Source organism: Triticum urartu, chromosome 5A, assembly GCF_056163025.1.
Source record: "Triticum urartu cultivar PI428250 chromosome 5A, HENAU_Tu73, whole genome shotgun sequence".
Lineage (NCBI taxonomy): Eukaryota > Viridiplantae > Streptophyta > Magnoliopsida > Poales > Poaceae > Triticum > Triticum urartu.
This window is the reverse complement of record NC_141877.1, coordinates 675,741,843-675,761,424: the sequence shown is the minus strand read 5'-3', so window position 1 is coordinate 675,761,424 and position 19,582 is coordinate 675,741,843.

The window sequence follows — 19,582 nt, the reverse complement described above, 5'->3', positions numbered from 1 at the left end:
AAGTTCAGCAAATAAATTAAGGGTATATACTACTTGCGTTCCAAGTGCCATCTCACCTCCGTAACAAAACCAGACTTTCCATTGGATAACATGCACCCGTTACCTATAATCTTGGAAGTTGTTTGCGCATGCAACACAATTTGCTAATATTTTAATTATTGGGCCATTTAATAGGGTGGGAGTACCTACTCCTGGGAGTACAAAAGAGAAGTCATATATATATATATATATATATATACATATATATATGAACAGTTTTTTAATGTATTAATTATTTTTCTAATATGTGTTGAACATTTTAAATTTCAATTCTTTTTGAAAGTTAGTAACATTTTTTAAATTGACGTTAGCAATTGTTTTACACTATGTTAACAATTTTCAAATTCATGATTAAAAAAATCAGTAACTTTAAGTTTTGGAATTTCTATATGTAGAATATTTTTTTGTAAATATAAACAAATGTTAAAAGAAAAAAAAGAAATACAAACGGAAATTGAAAGAAACAGCCGTTTTGCTACTAGCGACTCTTATATGTGCCCTTGAACTAGAAGTTAACTTCTACCTTGCACCAAGTGAGGTAATGGCGGTGAAACAGGCGCCCTATGTCTCGATTACAGCAAGATGTAGGAAACTCTCCCGTTTAGGCGAGCACCAAAAATCTTATTCAATAATAGCGGAGAACAAACAAAGAGATTATTGTAGGGTACGAAATCATCTCAAAGTTATTCTTTCTGATCGATCTATTGGTCTATTCCTATAAGTGTTACAAACAGACCTAGAGTTCATACTAAAATAACACGTTAAGACACACATCAACCAAAACCCTAATGTTACCTAGATACTCTAATGTCACCACAAGTATCCGCGGGTTTGATTATACGATATGCATCACACAATCTTAGATTCATCTATTCAAACCAACACAAAGAACTTCAAAGAGTGCTCCAAAGTTTCTACCGGAGAGTCAAGATGAAAACGTGTGCCAACCCCTATGCATAAGTTCATAAGGTCACAGAACCCACAAGCTGATCACCAAAACATACATCAAGTAGATCACGTGAATATCGCATTGTCACCACAGATAAGAACATGCAAGACATACATCAAGTGTTCTTGAATCCTTAAAGACTGAATCCGATAAGATAACTTCAAAGGGGAAACTCAATCCATTACAAGAAGGTAGAGGGGGAGAAACATCATAAGATCCAACTATAATAGCAAAGCTCGCGGTACATCAAGATCGTGCCAAATCAAGAACACGAGAGAGAGATCAAACACATAGCTACTGGTACATACCCTCAGACCCGAGGGTGAACTACTCCCTCCTCGTCATGGAGAGCACCGGGATGATGAAGATGGCGACTGGTGATGATTTCCCCCCTCCGGCAGGGTGCCGGAACAGGGCCCCGATTGGTTTTTGATGGCTATAGAGGCTTGCGGCGGCGGAACTCCCGATCTTGGTTCTGTTCTGGAAATTTGGGAATATATAAGAGGTGTTGGCACCGAGAATAAGTCAGGGGAGTCCATAAGGGGCCCACAAGGTCGGTGAAAGGATCAATATGGTTGACTAGAGGGGGGGTGAATAGGCAACTAACAATTTTTAACTTTTCTTTAATAAATTAAACTTTGCATCAAAGTAGGTTGTCTAGATGTGCAACTAGGTGAGCAACCTATATGATGCAATAACAACAACCAAACAAGCAAGCAAGAGAAGTAACACTAAAGAGCTTGCACAAGTAAAGGTAAGAGATAACCAAGAGTGGATCCGGTGAAGACGAGGATGTGTTACCGAAGTTCCTTCCTTTTGAGGGGAAGTACGTCTCCGTTAGAGCGGTGTGGAGGCACAATGCTCCCCAAGAAGCCACTAGGGCCACCGTATTCTCCTCACGCCCTCACACAATGCGAGATGCCGTGATTCCACTATTGGTGCCCTTGAAGGCGGCGACCGGACCTTTACAAACAAGGTTGGGGCAATCTCCACAACTTAATCGGAGGCTCCCAACAATACCACAAAGCTTCACCACAATGGACTATGGCTCCGTGGTGACCTCAACCGTCTAGGGCGCTCAAACACCCAAGAGTAACAAGATCCGCTAGGGATAGGTGGGGGAATCGAAAATCTCTTGGTGGAAGTGTAGATCGGGGCCTTCTCAACCACTCCCGAGCAAATCAACAAGTTTGATTGGCTAGAGAGATAGATCGGGCGAAAATGGAGTTTGAGAGGGAAGAGGTAGGTCAACGGGGAAGAAGGGGACCCCCTTTTATAGTGGGGGCAACAATCCAACCGTTGCCCCACAAAATAGCCCCGCAGAGGGCGGTAGTACCGCTTGGGGGGGGGGGGGGTACTACCGCTGAGCCAGCGGTACTGCCGCTCCAACTAGCGGTACTGCCGCGCAGAGGAGAGAAGCAGGGACCTGGACCCAGAGCGGTACTACCGCGGTGGTAAGGGCGGTACTACAACTGCGAAGCGGTACTACCGCCTCTACTGCCGCAACTAGTGCCGCAAAACCCGACACGAGGAAAAGAGCCCTCGAGTCGAGGCGGTAGGAGCCAGACATGCCAGCGGTAGTACAACTGCGGAGTCATGGTGGTACTACCGCTGCGGAGCGGTACTGCCGCTTGTGACCCCTCAACGGTACTACCGCTGGTAGCACGGTACTACCGCTGGGACCCAGACAAGACACAAGAGAGAAAAGATCTCTCCATCGAAGCGGAAGAGCTCTGAGGGTGAGAAGCGGAAGTGAACGAGTTGATTCCACCCAAGCAATACCACAGCGGACCCCCTCTTGATAGTACGGTGCCCTCTACGCAACTAGACCACCGAAAGAGAAACGAAAGAGCTACACCGTCTTAAATGGCACTCCGAGGGGAGGAAATCGTCTCATGCCAAGGATGAATCTCTGAAACGCTCAAGGCACACGATTAGTCCGCAAACACATTGTCATCAATCACAAAAACCACATCGAGAGAGATATGCCTCAACAATCTCCCCCTTTTTGGTGGATTGATGACAACTAGGGATTTGCACAAGGAAAAGATATAAAAGTAAGAATACTTTAGAACTACAAAATATAGACGGGCTCCCCCTGAATGTGTGCACCTAGTTAGTGGAGCCTTTGGAGTGCAAGACACACACATCCGGATCAACACTTGTCGGTGTCAAAACCGGCGGATCTCGGGTAGGGGGTCCCGAACTGTGCGTCTAGGCCGAATGGTAACATGAGGCAAGGAACACGATGTTTTACCCAGGTTCGGGCCCTCTTGATGGAGGTAAAACCCTACGTCCTGCTTGATTGATATTGATGATATGGGTAGTACAAGAGTAGATCTACCACGAGATCAAGGAGGCTAAACCCTAAAAGCTAGCTTATGGTATGATTGTTGTATGATGAAGTTGTCCTACGGACTAAAAACCTCCGGTTTATATAGACACTGGAGAGGGTTAGGGTTACACAAAGTCGGTTACAATGGTAGGAGATCTTGAATATCCGCATCGCCAAGCTTGCCTTCCACGCCAAGGAAAGTCCCATCCGGACACGGGACGAAGTCTTCAATCTTGTATCTTCATAGTCCTGGAGTCCGGCTGAAGGTATAGTCCGGCTACCCGGACACCCCCTAATCCAGGACTCCCTCAGTAGCCCCCGAACCAGGCTTCAATGACGACGAGTCTGACGCGCAGATTGTCTTCGGCATTGCAAGGCGGGTTCTTCTCCAAATTCCGTGTACCTGCTGAATAATGTCCGATTTTTGTAATGTAGCGCACCTTGGCTTCCACACCCAATAATGGCCGTCTTCCACGTGTTAAACGAATGCGAAAAGTCGGGGTGTTTTTACATTCACACCCCTAGCCGCATAAACGAGCCGCCTATTTAATGGGATGGGGATTCAGATCCAAACCACACCTTCTCCTCTCCGCGAGTAATCATCAGAGCGCCTCCGGCAAAGGTCCATTCCAACATGGCCAGCCATCGCAGCTCCTCCTCTCGCCCTTCCAGTCCTAAACCTGGAGACTGGGAGAGGTGCTCCATCCCGCACAGCGAGCTAGTGTCGCTTCAGGCCAAGGGATTTCTCCCTCAGGCCTATATGGTCCCGGTCAGAGCCGGACTCGCCACCTATAATGGCGGAGAGCAAGCGGAGAGCACCCCCAATCCCTCCAAAGGAGAGCGGGTGTGCCTCGTCCCTTATCTAGTAAGAGGACTTGGATTTCCAATTCATCCATTTCTCTGTGGGCTTCTGGAGTTCTACGGCCTCCAGCTGCACAATCTCACACCCGCCTCTATATTGCATATCGCGGGCTTCGTCGCCCTTTGCGAGCTATTCTTGGGTGTTGAGGCTCACTTCGCGCTGTGGAAGAGGTTATTCTGCCTGGTGCCCCGCTCTCAAGAGGGGTCTATATATCAAGTGTGCGGAGCTGAAGTGTGGCGTATCGCCGGGACCGGATATCTATCCGGAACCCCAAAGAAGGCGTCCGAGGACTGGCCTTCGGAATGGTTTTATATAGATGATGTCCCGCTGCCGGATCCTATCCGGGCCGGTCTCCCCGAATTCAACAGCGCTCCCTTAAAGAAACGCCTAAGTTGGCGTCCGCGGAGCTCTCAGAGAGAAGGCAACAGGGACGTCCTTCACCTGATGGGTCGGATAAGACTATTGGTTCATTCCGGACTAACCATGATTGAAGTCATGGCCGCATGCATTATGCGGGGGGTGCAGCCGCTTCAATATAGAGGCCACCCCATGTGGGATTTTAACGGGGAGGACGACGCCACCCGTTACGGTCGTAAGGGGCCAGCCTCAGCTGCCGCTCTAGTAAAGATCTTATCCTCTTTGTACAAGGGAGAAGAGGAGGAATTCCTCCGCGTCAACCCACAGAGCGGATTTTCTATGTACAACCCTCCGAGTTGGGTAAGTGGACAATTGTGCTTGCGCATCCGTTTTATATTCCCATGATTAAATATGTGGTCTTCCGATTTCAACGCAGGAACTGCGTCAGGAAGTAAAGGATATAAACAGCCGTACCCCACAGCCCAAGGATCCAGAACGGTCCCTCGATCCGGACTCCGAAGAGGATCCGGACATATCGGTGGAGCTGATTGACGGGGTGTTTTATCAGCTAAGCAAGGACAATACCTTGGTGGCCATTACGGCTGATTACCCAGGGTTAATCCCGGCCTCCCAGGTAACAGAGAGCGGAGTCTCATCCCCTTGAGAAGGAATCCATTCTCACACATTTCAGTTTTTCTGACAACGACCGTGTTTTGCAGGGGAGGTTTCCGAGGCGGGGGGCCGAACCTGCGGCGGCTAGCCAACAAGGGGCCGTAGGGCCCCGTGGGGTAAAAAGGAATGTAGTCCGGACTGATACGCCGGCGCAAAGGTATAGCGCACCCTCTTTTTCCCTGGTGTTATTCCTTCAGGGCATATTAACGTTCATGCTGTCTTCAGGACGAAGAGACCTCGCCGGACTACATCCGGAGAGGTTGCCAATCGCGCCTCCACCAGTCAGGCTCCAACGCCTGGCCCGGAAGCGGAAGCGAACACAAGGCGCGCACCGGACGCTCCTCTGACAGAGGACGCGGACAGGCTGTCTGCCACCAATTCCAAGGTGGAGAGTGCCATGAACCACAGGCGTCACCGGACAGTTCTTCGCGACGCTTGTTTCTCCCAAGAGGCATTAGATGCCTTCAATTCGGGAGATGCGTATCTCCGTGCCGCTCAAAATGGTTTAGCCAGAGCCACGGAGCAATATGTAAAAGACATACAGGTAAGAAAATTTTGGTAAATATATATATATATACCAGTAGCCCCCGAGACTTGAAACAGTTAGGGTAACTGATTTAAGGATCATTTGTTATGCAGGTTCTTACAGAGAAGAATACCGTACTGTCCCAGGAGCTGGAAGAGTGCAAAGCCCAACTGGAGGCCGCACTAGCCGCGGCAGGGGAGCCCAAAGAGACCCCCTCTGGTAAGATATACTTCGAAAGATTAGTATCTTGCGAAGTGCGGCGTGGGTGTAAATCTGACAAATCATATTGCAGATGGCGCCGGACTAGATCCGGAGAGGCAACAACTCTTGCGCCGGCTAAAGGCCGGTGAGAGTATGTTGACAAGGGTGAGGCGGGAGAAGAATGATCTTCAGGATGCCAACACCAAGCTGGACGTTGAACTTAAAGATGTTCGTGGCCAGCTGTCGGACTCTACTAAGGAGAATCAGCGGCTTCGACGCGGCATATTTAGTAAGTGCTTAAGCGAATCTTTGAAAGAAAAGAGTTCGGCGAGGAAGTCGACTAACAGAGTAATGTCTGTAGGTATGCTAACGGGTCGTCCCGCAGAGGAGATGCCCGGTTCTACAGGTGACCTTCTTCCCGAGCTCTCGCAACTGCACGAGCGAGTTCGGCAGGCGATGCGAGGCGTTGCCCAAGCCTTATGGCCTTCCCACTCCATGCCTGAGGGCCTTGGAGAGCTTTCGGAGAAGCTTAAGGGAGCTCGGCGGCGCTTCCGATTGTGGAAGATATCGGCCTGCCGACAAGGCGCTAGGGAGGCCTGGGCCATGGTGAAGACGCGGTACACGAAGTCTGACCCAAACCACATGGCCGAGTTCGGACCCGTGGGGCCTGACGGGAAGGAGATCCCTGTAAGCTTAGTGTATGGCCAAGTAGAATTGGCCGCAAAGTATTCCCAGAAGGACTGTAAGTTAGACAGCCTGTTAGATGGTATTGAAGAGGAATACAATCAGTCAGAGTGACTATGTAATTTTTTAATTGACATGTGTAATGCCTTCTAGCCGGATTGTAGATCGTTTGTCGTTGCCGACCTTTTCGCTTCAACCTCAGGACCTGACGGTCCGGAGTGTGTCCGAATACCCTACCGGTTATGTAAGAACCGGGGTATGCATGGAGACCAGGCGTAGGGGTCATTAGTGCTTTATCAGACAAGTGCCCAACTAGTTATGTTATATTACATGGTTAGTAAGAAACATCTTCTAGAGAGAATAGTTCCGTTAGGGGTTCCTTTCTCTGGGAGGCATGCCCTAAAGTGCATGTCCAGACTGCAAACGCAGGAAAATCATCTGGGGGCATATATATAAATAAGTAAAAAAGGTTATCTTTTAGTTCACCGACCGAATATTCCCTTAAGAATGCTAGCTTTCGGCTTCACCCAGTCTGAGGTACACATCCGGCTGATCCGGCAGTAACAATCGCAGAGGTGCTCCCTTTACCACCTAGCCGAACAATCGGGAACGTAGGGGTAAGCACAGGAGCCAGGCAACCCAGCTTGGCCAAAACTTAAGTCATATCGATGCATATAATGGTGAAGAAAAGGTACATGCGGAAGTTTGATACATGTGGTGGGCGTGAAGCCCGTATAAATAAGCTTCTGTTAAAGAAGCCCCCAGGTTTAATGAGCGCGAGTAGCACGTCACTTGAGGAGCCTTTAAGGGCTATAAAAGAAAAGAGGGGAAGGAGAGAAATGTAAGACAGAAAATGTAAAAAATGGACAGAGGAAGGAGACAAACACAGAGTCCGGCGCTAGGCGTAGAATCTTCGGAGACGGGCTGCGTTCCATGGGTTCGGCTCGAGTCGGTTATCCGACGCATCTCGCAGGCGGTATGCTCCACCAGTCAGGACTTGGTCGATTATGAAGGGACCTTCCCACTTGGGCTTCAGCTTGTCCTTTTTCTTGTCCGGCAGGCGTAGAACTAATTCGCCAACGTTGTAGTTTTTGGCCCGCACTTCTCTGCTTTGATATCTTCGAGCCTGCTGTTGATAGAATGCGGAACGGGCTTTTGCCACGTCGCGCTCCTCCTCTAAGGCGTCCAAACCGTCCTGCCGATCGAGCTCGGCTTCCCTTTCTTCGTACATGCGCACTCGAGGTGAGTCATGGATTATGTCGCAGGGCAAGACTGCCTCTGCGCCGTACACCATAAAAAATGGTGTGTATCCAGTGGTGCGATTCGACGTGGTCCGCAGCCCCCAGAGTACGGAGTCGAGCTCCTCTACCCAGTGCGTGTTAGATTCCTTAAGGGACCGCACTAATCTGGGTTTGATGCCGCTCATGATGAGACCATTTGCACGTTTGACCTGACCGTTAGTTTGTGGGTGATAGACGGAAGCATAATCGAGCTTGATGCCCATGTTTTTGCACCAGAGTTTTACCTCATCGACCGTAAAGTTCGTGCCATTATCGGTGATGATGCTGTGGGGGACGCCATAACGGTGTACAACCCCGGATATAAAGTCTATCACAGGTCCGGATTCGGCCGTCTTAACAGGCTTGGCTTCTATCCATTTGGTGAACTTATCCACCATGACCAGTAAGTATTTTTTCTTGTGGGTTCCGCCTTTAAGGGGTCCCACCATGTCAAGCCCCCAGACCGTGAAAGGCCAAGTGATGGGGATAGTTTGGAGGGCAGTGGGTGGCATATGGCTTTGGTTTGCAAAAAGCTGGCAACCGGCGCATCATTGGACCAAGTCCTGAGCGTCCGCCCGGGCCGTCGGCCAATAAAAGCCTGTACGGAAAGCCTTGCTTACAAGGGACCGAGGTGCGGCATGATGGCCACCGAGTCCGGCATGAATTTCAGCCAGCAGGTTCCGCCCTTCCTCTTCGGAGATGCACCTTTGAAGGACTCCGGTAGTGCTTTTCTTATAAAGTTCTCCCTCATGAACTTTATAGGCTTTAGATCGCCGCACTATACAGCGTGCCTCGTTTTGGTCCTCTGGGAGTTCCTGCCTAGTAAGGTAGGCTAGGAATGGTTCTGTCCACGGGGCGATAACGACCATTAGTACGTGGGCTGAGGTTGTGATTTCATTGGCAGAGCCTCCGATTATGTTAGATTGTTCGGCGTCGGACAGTGCGGTTGGGTCTGGGCTAATATTGCCATGTTCCCCTTCCCATACTACGGATGGCTTGAACAGCCTTTCCAGAAAGATGTTGGGGGGGACCGCATCATGTTTTGCGCCGATGCGTGCCAGGACGTCTGCCGCCTGATTGTTTTCTCGGGCTATATGGTGAAATTCGAGCCCCTCAAACCGAGCTGACATTTTGAGGACGGCGTTGCGGTAAGCTGCCATTTTTGGATCCTTGGCATCAAAGTCTCCATTTATTTGGGATATCACGAGGTTCGAATCCCCGCGCACCTCTAGGCGTTGAATGCCCATGGATACTGCCATCCGGAGACCATGTAAAAGGGCCTCATATTCGGCTGCATTGTTGGAGTCCGTGTACATAATCTGGAGTACATATTGAACTATGTCTCCTGTGGGGGACGTCAAAACGACGCCGGCCCCTAGTCCGGCCAACATTTTGGAACCGTCGAAGTGCATGATCCAGTTTGAATATGTGCCGTACTCTTTAGGGAGTTCGGCCTCCGTCCATTCTGCGACGAAGTCGGCCAAAACTTGCGACTTGATAGCTCGCCGTGGCCTATAAGTTATGTCGAACGGGAGGAGCTCGATGGCCCATTTTGCAATCCGGCCCGTTGTGTCACGGTTGTTTATAATATCGTTGAGTGGTACTTTCGATGCTACTGTGATTGAGCACTCTTGAAAGTAGTGTCGTAGCTTCCGGGATGCCATGAATACCGCATATGCAATCTTTTGATAATGTGGGTACCGTGATTTGCATGGGGTGAGGACAGTGGACACATAGTAAACCGGCTTTTAAAGGGGGAATTTGTGTCCGTCCGTTTCCCGCTCGACGACGAGTACTGCGCTGACAACTTGATGGGTTGCTGCAATGTACAATAGCATTGGTTCGCCGATGTTTGGCGCGGCCAGGACGGGGTTTGTTGCCAATATGGCTTTTATTTCCTCGAGTCCGGCCGTGGCGGCATCTGTCCACTCGAATTGTTCGGTGCGCCGAAGGAGGCGATAGAGGGGTAGCGCCTTCTCTCCCAACCGGGAGATAAAGCGGCTTAGAGCCGCCACGCATCCGGTTAATTTTTGTATTTGTTTGAGGTCCTTTGGGATATCCAATTGTGACAAATCTCGGATCTTGGCTGGATTTGCTTCGATTCCTCTACCAGATACAATGAAGCCCAAGAGCTTTCCGGCTGGAACGCCGAAAACGCATTTTTCCGGATTTAGCTTGATGTCATATGCTCGGAGGTTGTCAAATGTAAGCCTCAAGTCGTCTACTAGAGATTCGACATGTCTTGTTTTTACGACCACATCATCCACGTATGCTTCTACTGTTTTGCCGATCTGGTTTGCCAGACATGTCTGAATCATGCGCTGATATGTTGCGCCAACGTTTTTGAGCCTGAAAGGCATTGTGTTGAAGCAGAATGGGACGTATGGGGTGATGAATGCCGTTGCGGCTCGGTCTGACTCGGCCATCTTGATTTGATGGTAACCGGAGTATGCATCGAGGAAGCACAATGAATCGTGTCCTGCAGTGGCGTCGATAATTTGATCGATGCGGGGGAGGGGGAAGGGATCCTTTGGGCAAGCCTTGTTAAGGTCTTTGAAGTCAACGCACAGGCGCCGGGATTTGTCCTTCTTTGGTACCATCACCAAGTTTGCTAGCCAGTTCGGATGTTTGATATCTCTGATGAATCCGGCCTCCAATAGTTTGGCTAGCTCCTCTCCCATTGCCTGTCTCTTGGGCTCAGAGAAACGCCGAAGGGCTTGTTTGACAGGTTTGAATCCTTTTAGGATATTTAAGCTGTGTTCGGCCAGCCTGCATGGGATTCCTGGCATGTCTGAAGGGTGCCAGGAAAAAATGTCCCAGTTCTCCCGTAGGAATTCTCGCAGTGTGGTGTCTACATCGGGGTTTAATCGTGCCCCGATGGAAGCTGTTTTATTGGGGTCCGTTGGATGGACCTGGAATTTGACTATTTCATCCGCTGGTTTAAAGGAGGTGGACTTGGATCTTTTATCGAGTATCACATCGTCCCTGTTTATCGTGGAGTGCAGCGTAGTCAGTTCCTCAGCCGCTAGGGCTTCGGACAGTGCCTCAAGGGCCAATGCGGCTGTCTTGTTTTCGGCGCGGAGTGCTATGTCCGGATCACTAGCGAGAGTGATGATTCCATTCGGCCCGGGCATCTTGAGCTTCATGTACCCGTAATGGGGTATTGCTTGGAAGATTGTAAACGCTTCCCGCCCCAGCAAAGCGTGGTATCCGCTACTGAACGGGGCCACTTGGAATGTGACCTCTTTGGACCTATAATTATCTGGCGTGCCGAACACCACATCTAGTGTGATTTTTCCTGCACAGCGCGCTTCCCGACTGGGGACTATTCCTCTAAAGGTTGTGCTGCTTCGCTCAATGCGGTTCCAATCTATTTCCATTTTTTGAAGGGTTTCCTCATAAATGAGGTTCAATCCGCTGCCTCCGTTCATGAGTACCTTGGTGAGGCGAAAGCCGTCCACTATAGGACTGAGTACCAATGCGGCTGGTGCTCGAGCTGTTCGGATTTTAGGTTCATCACTGGCATTAAAAGTAATAGCCGTGTCACTCCATGGGTTTATTGTTGCTACTTGATAGACTTCGGCGAGGCTGCGGAGTGTTCTTTTTCACATATTATTTGATGCGAAAGTCTCGAAGACTGTTAAGACTGTACTGGAGTCCCTGAGGTGGTTTTCTACGGCCTCCGGAATTAGGAGATCTTCGCCCCTTTTGGCCACCTGCCAGAGTATCCAACATGCTCTAAGGCTATGAGTTGGTGTGGCGTCCTCTGTACTATGAATTTTACAGGGTCCATTAAGCCATCCCTCCAGTACGGTTCCATGCCCTGTAGAGGGTTTTGGTTTTTTGGTTTTTAACCCGGGTGTCTGATGATGATGCACCCTTTTATTTCGGACGAGGTTTCTATTCAGGGCCGGATTGTCCCAAAATTTAGTTTCGGTTTTCCGGGCGCTTTCCATCGCACAGTACTTTTGTAGTATGGACGCCAAGTCAGAGAAGCGTGTAATGTCACGACGACCTGTGGCGTTGAGGATTCCCTTGTCCGTTATCCTGTTCATAACCAGGAGGAACCTTGCCCAGTAATGATGTACTGTTTCTTCGGGCTTTTGCCTGATTTGGGATAGATCGCTTATGTTCGAGTGGGTGGGTGGAATTAAATCCGGAACTTCACCCAATCTAAGACTCAGAGGCCAAGGAGTTTCCGAACTCTGAAGTTTGGATTCTTGGATGTTGTCCAGTGAATCTAGCCCGTTGCCTGATTCTAAGTTCAGGTCTTGAGTTACATCCTCCCCTCCGCTGGTATTCGGCTTGGAGGGATTGGGAATCCGGACGTAGCTAGTCCTTAAGATAGATGAAGAGTCGCCGCACTGTGCCTCTACCACGGCAACGTGATGGGTGACTTGGGGAGAATTAATTTCTCTTAGATCGGGTTTAAGCCCAACCTGGTCATAATCCGTAGTGACCCCCAAGGCGGCGATGCGATCCAAGAGCTCATTTACGGAAGAGAGCTCCATTGGATCTAACTGCTCGATGAGTTCCGAGCTGACGTGAAGATTGCTTTTGATGACCCGAGAGGTCACCGTCGGCGCAACAGCCGAACAGGCGGTCGTGAGAAAATCGCCTAGCCGGAGAGTTTGGCCGACAGCCAAGGCTCCCTTAGTAATGGCGCCATCTTTAAAGATGGGAAGAGGCATCCTTCCTGATTGCGACGGCACAAAGGAACTCTCAATGAAAGCACCAATGTCGGTGTCAAAACCGGCGGATCTCGGGTAGGGGGTCCCGAACTGTGCGTCTAGGCCGGATGGTAACATGAGGCAAGGAACACGATGTTTTACCCAGGTTCGGGCCCTCTTGATGGAGGTAAAACCCTACGTCCTGCTTGATTGATATTGATGATATGGGTAGTACAAGAGTAGATCTACCACGAGATCAAGGAGGCTAAACCCTAAAAGCTAGCCTATGGTATGATTGTTGTATGATGAAGTTGTCCTACGGACTAAAACCCTCCGGTTTATATAGACACTAGAGAGGGTTAGGGTTACACAAAGTCGGTTACAATGGTAGGAGATCTTGAATATCCGCATCGCCAAGCTTGCCTTCCACGCCAAGGAAAGTCCCATCCGGACACGGGACGAAGTCTTCAATCTTGTATCTTCATAGTCCTGGAGTCCGGCTGAAGGTATAGTCCGGCTACCCGAACAGCCCCTAATCCAGGACTCCCTCAACACTCCCCCTATATTTTGTAGTCCAACAATTCTAAGCACATGATATCAGAGAGAAGGGTAAAACACAGGATAAGCAAGCAACTCATAAGATACTACAGTACTGAATAGACATAAGTAATAAGGTAGCGATTGGGAGCATATGTCTGACACCATATGACTAGAACTTAGGTCTCACTGGCACCAAACCAAACCAAGCAAAGACAAACACACGAGAAAACACAAGACACAAAGACTGTTGGGTTTCGTAGTAATTTCAAAAAATTTCCTACGCACACGCAAGATCATGTGATGCATAGCAACGAGAGGGGAGAGTGTTGTCTACGTACCCAACGCAGATCGACTGCGGAAGCGCTGACACAACGTAGAGGAAGTAGCCATACGTCTTCACGATCCAACCGATCAAGCACCGAAACTACGTCACCTGCAAGTTCGAGCACACGTTCAGCTCGATGACGATCCCCGGACTCCGATCCAGCAAAGTGTCGGGGAAGAGTTCCGTCAGCACGACGGCGTGGTGACGATCTTGATGTACTACAGCAGCAGGGCTTCGCCTAAACTCCGCTACAGTATTATCGAGGACTATGGTGGCTGGGGGCACCGCACACGGCTAAGGAATAGATCACGTGGATCAACTTGTGTGTTCTAGGGTGCCGCCTCAGTATATAAAGGACTAGAGGGGGGGAGGCTGGCCGGCCAAGGTGTGGCGCGCCAGGAGAGTCCTACTCCCTCTGGGAGTAGGATTCCCCCCCCCCAATCCTAGTTGGAATAGGATTCGCGGAGGGGGAAAAGAGAGAGAGGGGGCCAGCCACCTCTCCTAGTCCTAATAGGACTAGGGGAAGGGGGAGGCGCACAGCCCATGTAGGGCTGCCTCTTCTCTTTTCCACTAAGGCCCATCATGGCCCATTTAGCTCCCGGGGGGTTCCGGTAACCTTCCCGGTACTCCGGTAAAATCCCGATTTCACCCAGAACACTTCCGATATCCAAATATAGGCTTCCAATATATCAATCTTTATGTCTCGACCATTTCGAGACTCCTCGTCATGTCCGTGATCACATCCGGGACTCCGAGCAACCTTCGGTACATCAAAATGCATAAACTCATAATATAACTGTCATCATAACCTTAAGCGTGCGGACCCTACGGGTTCGAGAACAATGTAGACATGACCGAGACATGTCTCCGGTCAATAACCAATAGCGCGACCTGGATGCCCATATTGGCTCCTACATATTCTACGAAGATCTTTATCGGTCAGACCGCATAACAACATACGTTGTTCCCTTTGTCATCGGTATGTTACTTGCCCGAGATTCGATCGTCGGTATTCCAATACCTAGTTCAATCTCGTTACCGGCAAGTCTCTTTACTCATTCTGTAATACATCATCCCGCAACTAACTCATTAGTTGCAATGCTTGCAAGGCTTAAGTGATGTGCATTACCGAGAGGGCCCAGAGATACCTCTCCGACAATCAGAGTGACAAAACCTAATCTCAAAATACGCCAACCCAACATGTACCTTTGGAGACACCTGTAGTACTCCTTTATAATCACCCAGTTACGTTGTGACGTTTGGTAGTACCCAAAGTGTTCCTACGGTAAACGGGAGTTGCATAATCTCAGAGTTATAGGAACATGTATAAGTCATGAAGAAAGCAATAGCAACATACTAAACGATCGGGTGCTAAGCTAATGGAATGGGTCATGTCAATCAGATCATTCTCTTAATGATGTGATCCCGTTAATCAAATAACAACTCATTGTTCATGGTTAGGAAACATAACCATCTTTGATTAACGAGCTAGTCAAGTAGAGGCATACTAGTGACACTTTGTTTGTCTATGTATTCACACATGTATTATGTTTCCGGTTAATACAATTCTAGCATGAATAATAAACATTTATCATGATTATAATGAAATAAATAATAACTTTATTATTGCCTCTAGGGCATATTTCCTTCAAAGACACACTCACAACATAGCAACAACCCAAATCCCTAAACTCTCTCCCCCTTTGGCATCGAGACACCAAAAGGGCAAAGAGCGAAGCTACGGCTCCAGGTGATGGCAAGCTGAGGATCTCGAACATCACATCTCGGCGTGTTCATCTGCATCTCCGTCGTTGGTCGGAAACTGCTCGGCGTCTGAATCAGTCCAAGGGCAATGCTGGTGAATCCATTCTTCCTCTTCAGTGATCTGTCCCTCAGAACCGCTGACAATGGTTGCACCCAGGTGACGCATGAGCTCCTTGTGGCGCACCCTAGCTGCTTCTCAGCCACATGAGTCATGTACTGACCATGAGACTCCATGCAGAAAAGCTTCTTCATCTTGCGTTTGAGCTTCTTTGCCCAAGACGGTTCTGCACTGGCGGGTCCAAAGTCCTCCTCGTGATCATCAGTTGCAGCCTCACCCTCAGCCTCCATGGCAGCAGCAGCAGTAGATGGACCCCCGGGTTTAGGCGCCAGAGTGCCCCAATTGTCCTTCTTCCTCAGACGCTTGATCTCATGAGAAACCAAGTCTCTAGTTTCCAGCAACACTCTGGGATAGACACGAGCCCAGGCCTTCTCAATGAGCCTCATGATGAATGGACCATATATCGGGCACTTGCGCTCAGAGACGGCAGAGAGAAGTTCATACCACATAACATGAGAAATGCCAAGGCTCTCTCCAGTGTTTGCTTCCTTCTCATGCTGGCAGAAAAGAAGCATGTCCACGAGATAGGAGTGAACCTGATCCAGATTCCCGATGCGAGGGAAGAGAGTCTCACGGAAGACACGATGAAGAACGTCGAGATACGTAGACAGCTCATAGGTTACCTTCTCGGTCACTGGGTGAACCTTCACAGTGTAGTAGGGCCAAAGGACTTGCTTGTGAGAGGATGTAGCATTGCGGTGAGGGCGGAAGCCTACTGGAGTCTCAAGCCCGTTATCTTCCACATCAAGTAACTCCATGAAGGCCTTCCACTTGACGGAAAGCAACTTGCCATTGGTCATCCAAGTCAGAGTCCAGTCAGCATCAGTTCCAAGATGAACGGTAGCATAGAATTGGGCCACCAAGTCTGCATCGAAATGCTTGTTGAACTGCATGATCCTGAGAATGTTCAGCTGATTACACATCTGAAGGGCTTCGCCAAAGTACTCAGGGTCCTTCTCCATGGCATCAGTGTCGATGGAGCGAACATCAACATAGAGATTCTTCTTAGCCTTGATCACATCAAAATAGATGGCAAACTGAAAGCGGTTCCAGAACAGGCAGTTGACCAAAGTGGGATCTTGGTCCGCCTCATAGGGGTTGCGACGACGCTTTTCCCAAAACTCCTTGGCAGTCATCTCAGTCACAATCTTTCCCTTTGGCTTGTTGGCGGATCTCTTCGACTGATGAGGTGGTGGAGGCGCACTTGTGGAAGCGCCTGCTGGTGGTGGTTGAGTAATAGAGGAACCACCTGCTGGCTCAGAGGTGTGGTAGCGCTTTGACGTTGCACGCCCGGGGTTGACACGACGAGCTTGATGCTCAGGATGTGAAAGTGCATTATATCGACTAGAGGGGGGGTGAATAGGCGATTTTTATGAAATTCTTCACTAAGGAATTTGCCGGTGAGGAAATTCCTTAGCGAAGAACTACTAGCAGCGGAATAAGTACTCAAAATTAAACATAACAGAATACAAGCATAGTCATCATGATGAAATGAAGACAGGCACAAAGTACAGGAAGCATAATCACAGGATAACACAGGATGAAGACAAACAGACTGAAGAAATTGAACTGAGGAAATTGAGAAAGTCTTCAGTCAAAGTCTTCAAACACAGATATGAACAAACACACAACACAATTATGAGGAAATGGAAGAGTTGAGGGAATAGAACCAGTAAGCTTGGTGAAGATAATGATTTGGTAGACCAGCTCCAACCGTTGTCTCAGTTGTACGTCTGGTTGGAGCGGCTGAGTATTTAAACTCGAGGACACACAGTCCCGGACACCCAGTCCTGAACACGCAGCTCAGGACACCCAGTCCTCACCGTATTCTCCTTGAACTAAGGTCACACAGACCTCGTCCAATCACTCGTGGTAAGTCTTCAGGCGACTTCCAAACCTTCACAAATTCGGTCACTCGGCGATCCACAATTCCTCTTGGATGCTCTAGACCATGACGCCTAACCGTCTGGAAGAAGCACAGTCTTCAAAGGTAACAAGCATCGGATCCACTCAGGATCAATCTCTTCAATGATGCTCAATCACTTGGGGTTTGTAGGTGTTTGGGTTTTGGGTTTTTGGTTTTTCCTCACTTGATGATTTTTGCTCAAAGTCCTCAGAGGATGGGTTGCTCTCAAATGACAAGTGTCAGTTTCTCTCGGAGCAGCCAACCAGCTAGTGGTTGTAGGGGGCGGCTATTTATAGCCTAGGGAGCAGCCCGACATGATAAGACATAAATGCCCTTCAATGATATGACCGTTAGGTGGATAGATATTTTGGGACAGCTGGCGCATAGCACAGCAACGGTCGGAATTTTGAGTAGCAAAATCCTCAGGGCTATCATGTTCCTCACTGTGTAGGCAATCTGCACTGGCGAATTCCTAACTCCTCAGTCAGGACAAATTCCTCAGAGACCAGAAGAACTTCGTCTCTGTCACTGAAGAAATTGACTGAACTGTATGAGATTTCCAATGGCTTCACTCGAAGGGATTAGTAGGTGTAGGATTTTGAGTTGAGCATCACATGGAAATTTTTCCTTAGTATTTCCTCGACCCCCTTTAATAGTACGGTGTTTCCTATGACTCAAGAAAGAGAAAATGAAACTACGAAAACAAAAGTCTTCACGCTTCATGTTCCTCGAAAGAATACCAAGTCTTCAAGGTCACACCAATTTCTTCACTTTCAAAGTCTTTAGAAAGTCTTTAGAATACCAAAGTCTTCAGTCGAAGAACTTAATTTTTAGGTGTCGACTTTCTCTGTAAATATCAAACTCCTCATAGACTTATAGACCTGTGTACACTCACACACGCATTAGTCCCTTAACCTATAAGTCTTCAATACACCAAAATCACTAAGGGGCACTAGATGCATTTACAATCTCCCCCTTTTTGGTGATTGATGACAATATAGGTTAAGTTTTCAACGGGGATAAACATATGAAGTGTAACTACTGATATTGAGGAATTTGATTGCAAGATATAGAAGAACTCCCCCTGAAGATGTGCATAGTGAGGAATTTGCTTTTGAAGCAATGCACACTTGAAGAGTTGAATCATGGAGATCTCCCCCTATATCTTGTAATTCATACACGCATTTAACATATAATATGAGGAATTTGAAATGCATGATGAAATATGGTGCCTGATGAAATTCAACCTGCGTGCAATAATATTAACGAGGAATAAGCATGCAGAATAGTGCATCAAAAGTATTAGAGCACCATCGGGTTTAAGATTACAACTTGATCCAATAAAGTTTCAGAAGAACGAGAGTTGTAACTTAGCAAAAAAAACACCCATATAGTAGACCCGCTTGAAGACTAACTCATATTTCTCCCCCTTTGTCATCGAATGACCAAAAGGATCGAAAATGAGGACTAATGCCCCTGAGGATAATCATGTTGATGAAGGAGCGCCAGCGTTGTTGGGGTCGTTTGTTGATGTAGGGCCTGCCGCATTGTCGTCCAAATCTTCATGTTCATCAGTGTCGCGCGATGAAGAATATGAGCTGGCCACCAGAAAAGGAACCTTGACCTTCTTGAATTTCTTCGATGGAGGTGCAGGCCAGTCAAAATCTTCATTGAGACCCATGTTCTTTAGATCTTCTTCACCATACAGATGTGACAGGATTGCCCAGGTGCGATCGAAGACTTGATGGAGGTAGTAGTGGTTTTTTTTCACTGCATTGTGTGTGGCAGTCATGTTGTGAAGAAGTGAACCAAACTGACGCTTAACCCATTTGTGATTTCGATCCACCTTCTGGTGAAGACTAAGCAGAAGTTCACGGTCAGTCATCACGCGCGGAGCAGTGGCTTGAGGAGTGGACTTAGGTGCATTGGCAGAGTCATGTGTGGCAGAGTCATCATTGGTGGAATAAGATGCAGCTTTGCGAAACTGACCATCCAATGGACGAATGCCTTCATCTATTACAGCTGGTGCCTTGCCCTTTCCATCAACTGAGGAATATGCCTGCTTGAGGACTTCAATTGGGGGCAAGTAGCTGAGGTGATTCTGGAAATCAGCTTTGTAGTTGAGTGAAGACCTTGTCCTGAGGAATCTCATAATCCAAGGTGCATAAGGCTTCAGCTCAAACAGAGACAGTGCAACATTGGCCATAGTTCTCATGAAGAAATCATGATAATTGACAGGAATGCCATGAACGATGTTGAATACCAGATTCTTCATGATGCCAACAATTTCCTCATCAGATGAGTCGTGGCCTTTGATGGGACTGATTGTCCTCGTAAGAATACGACAGACAGTT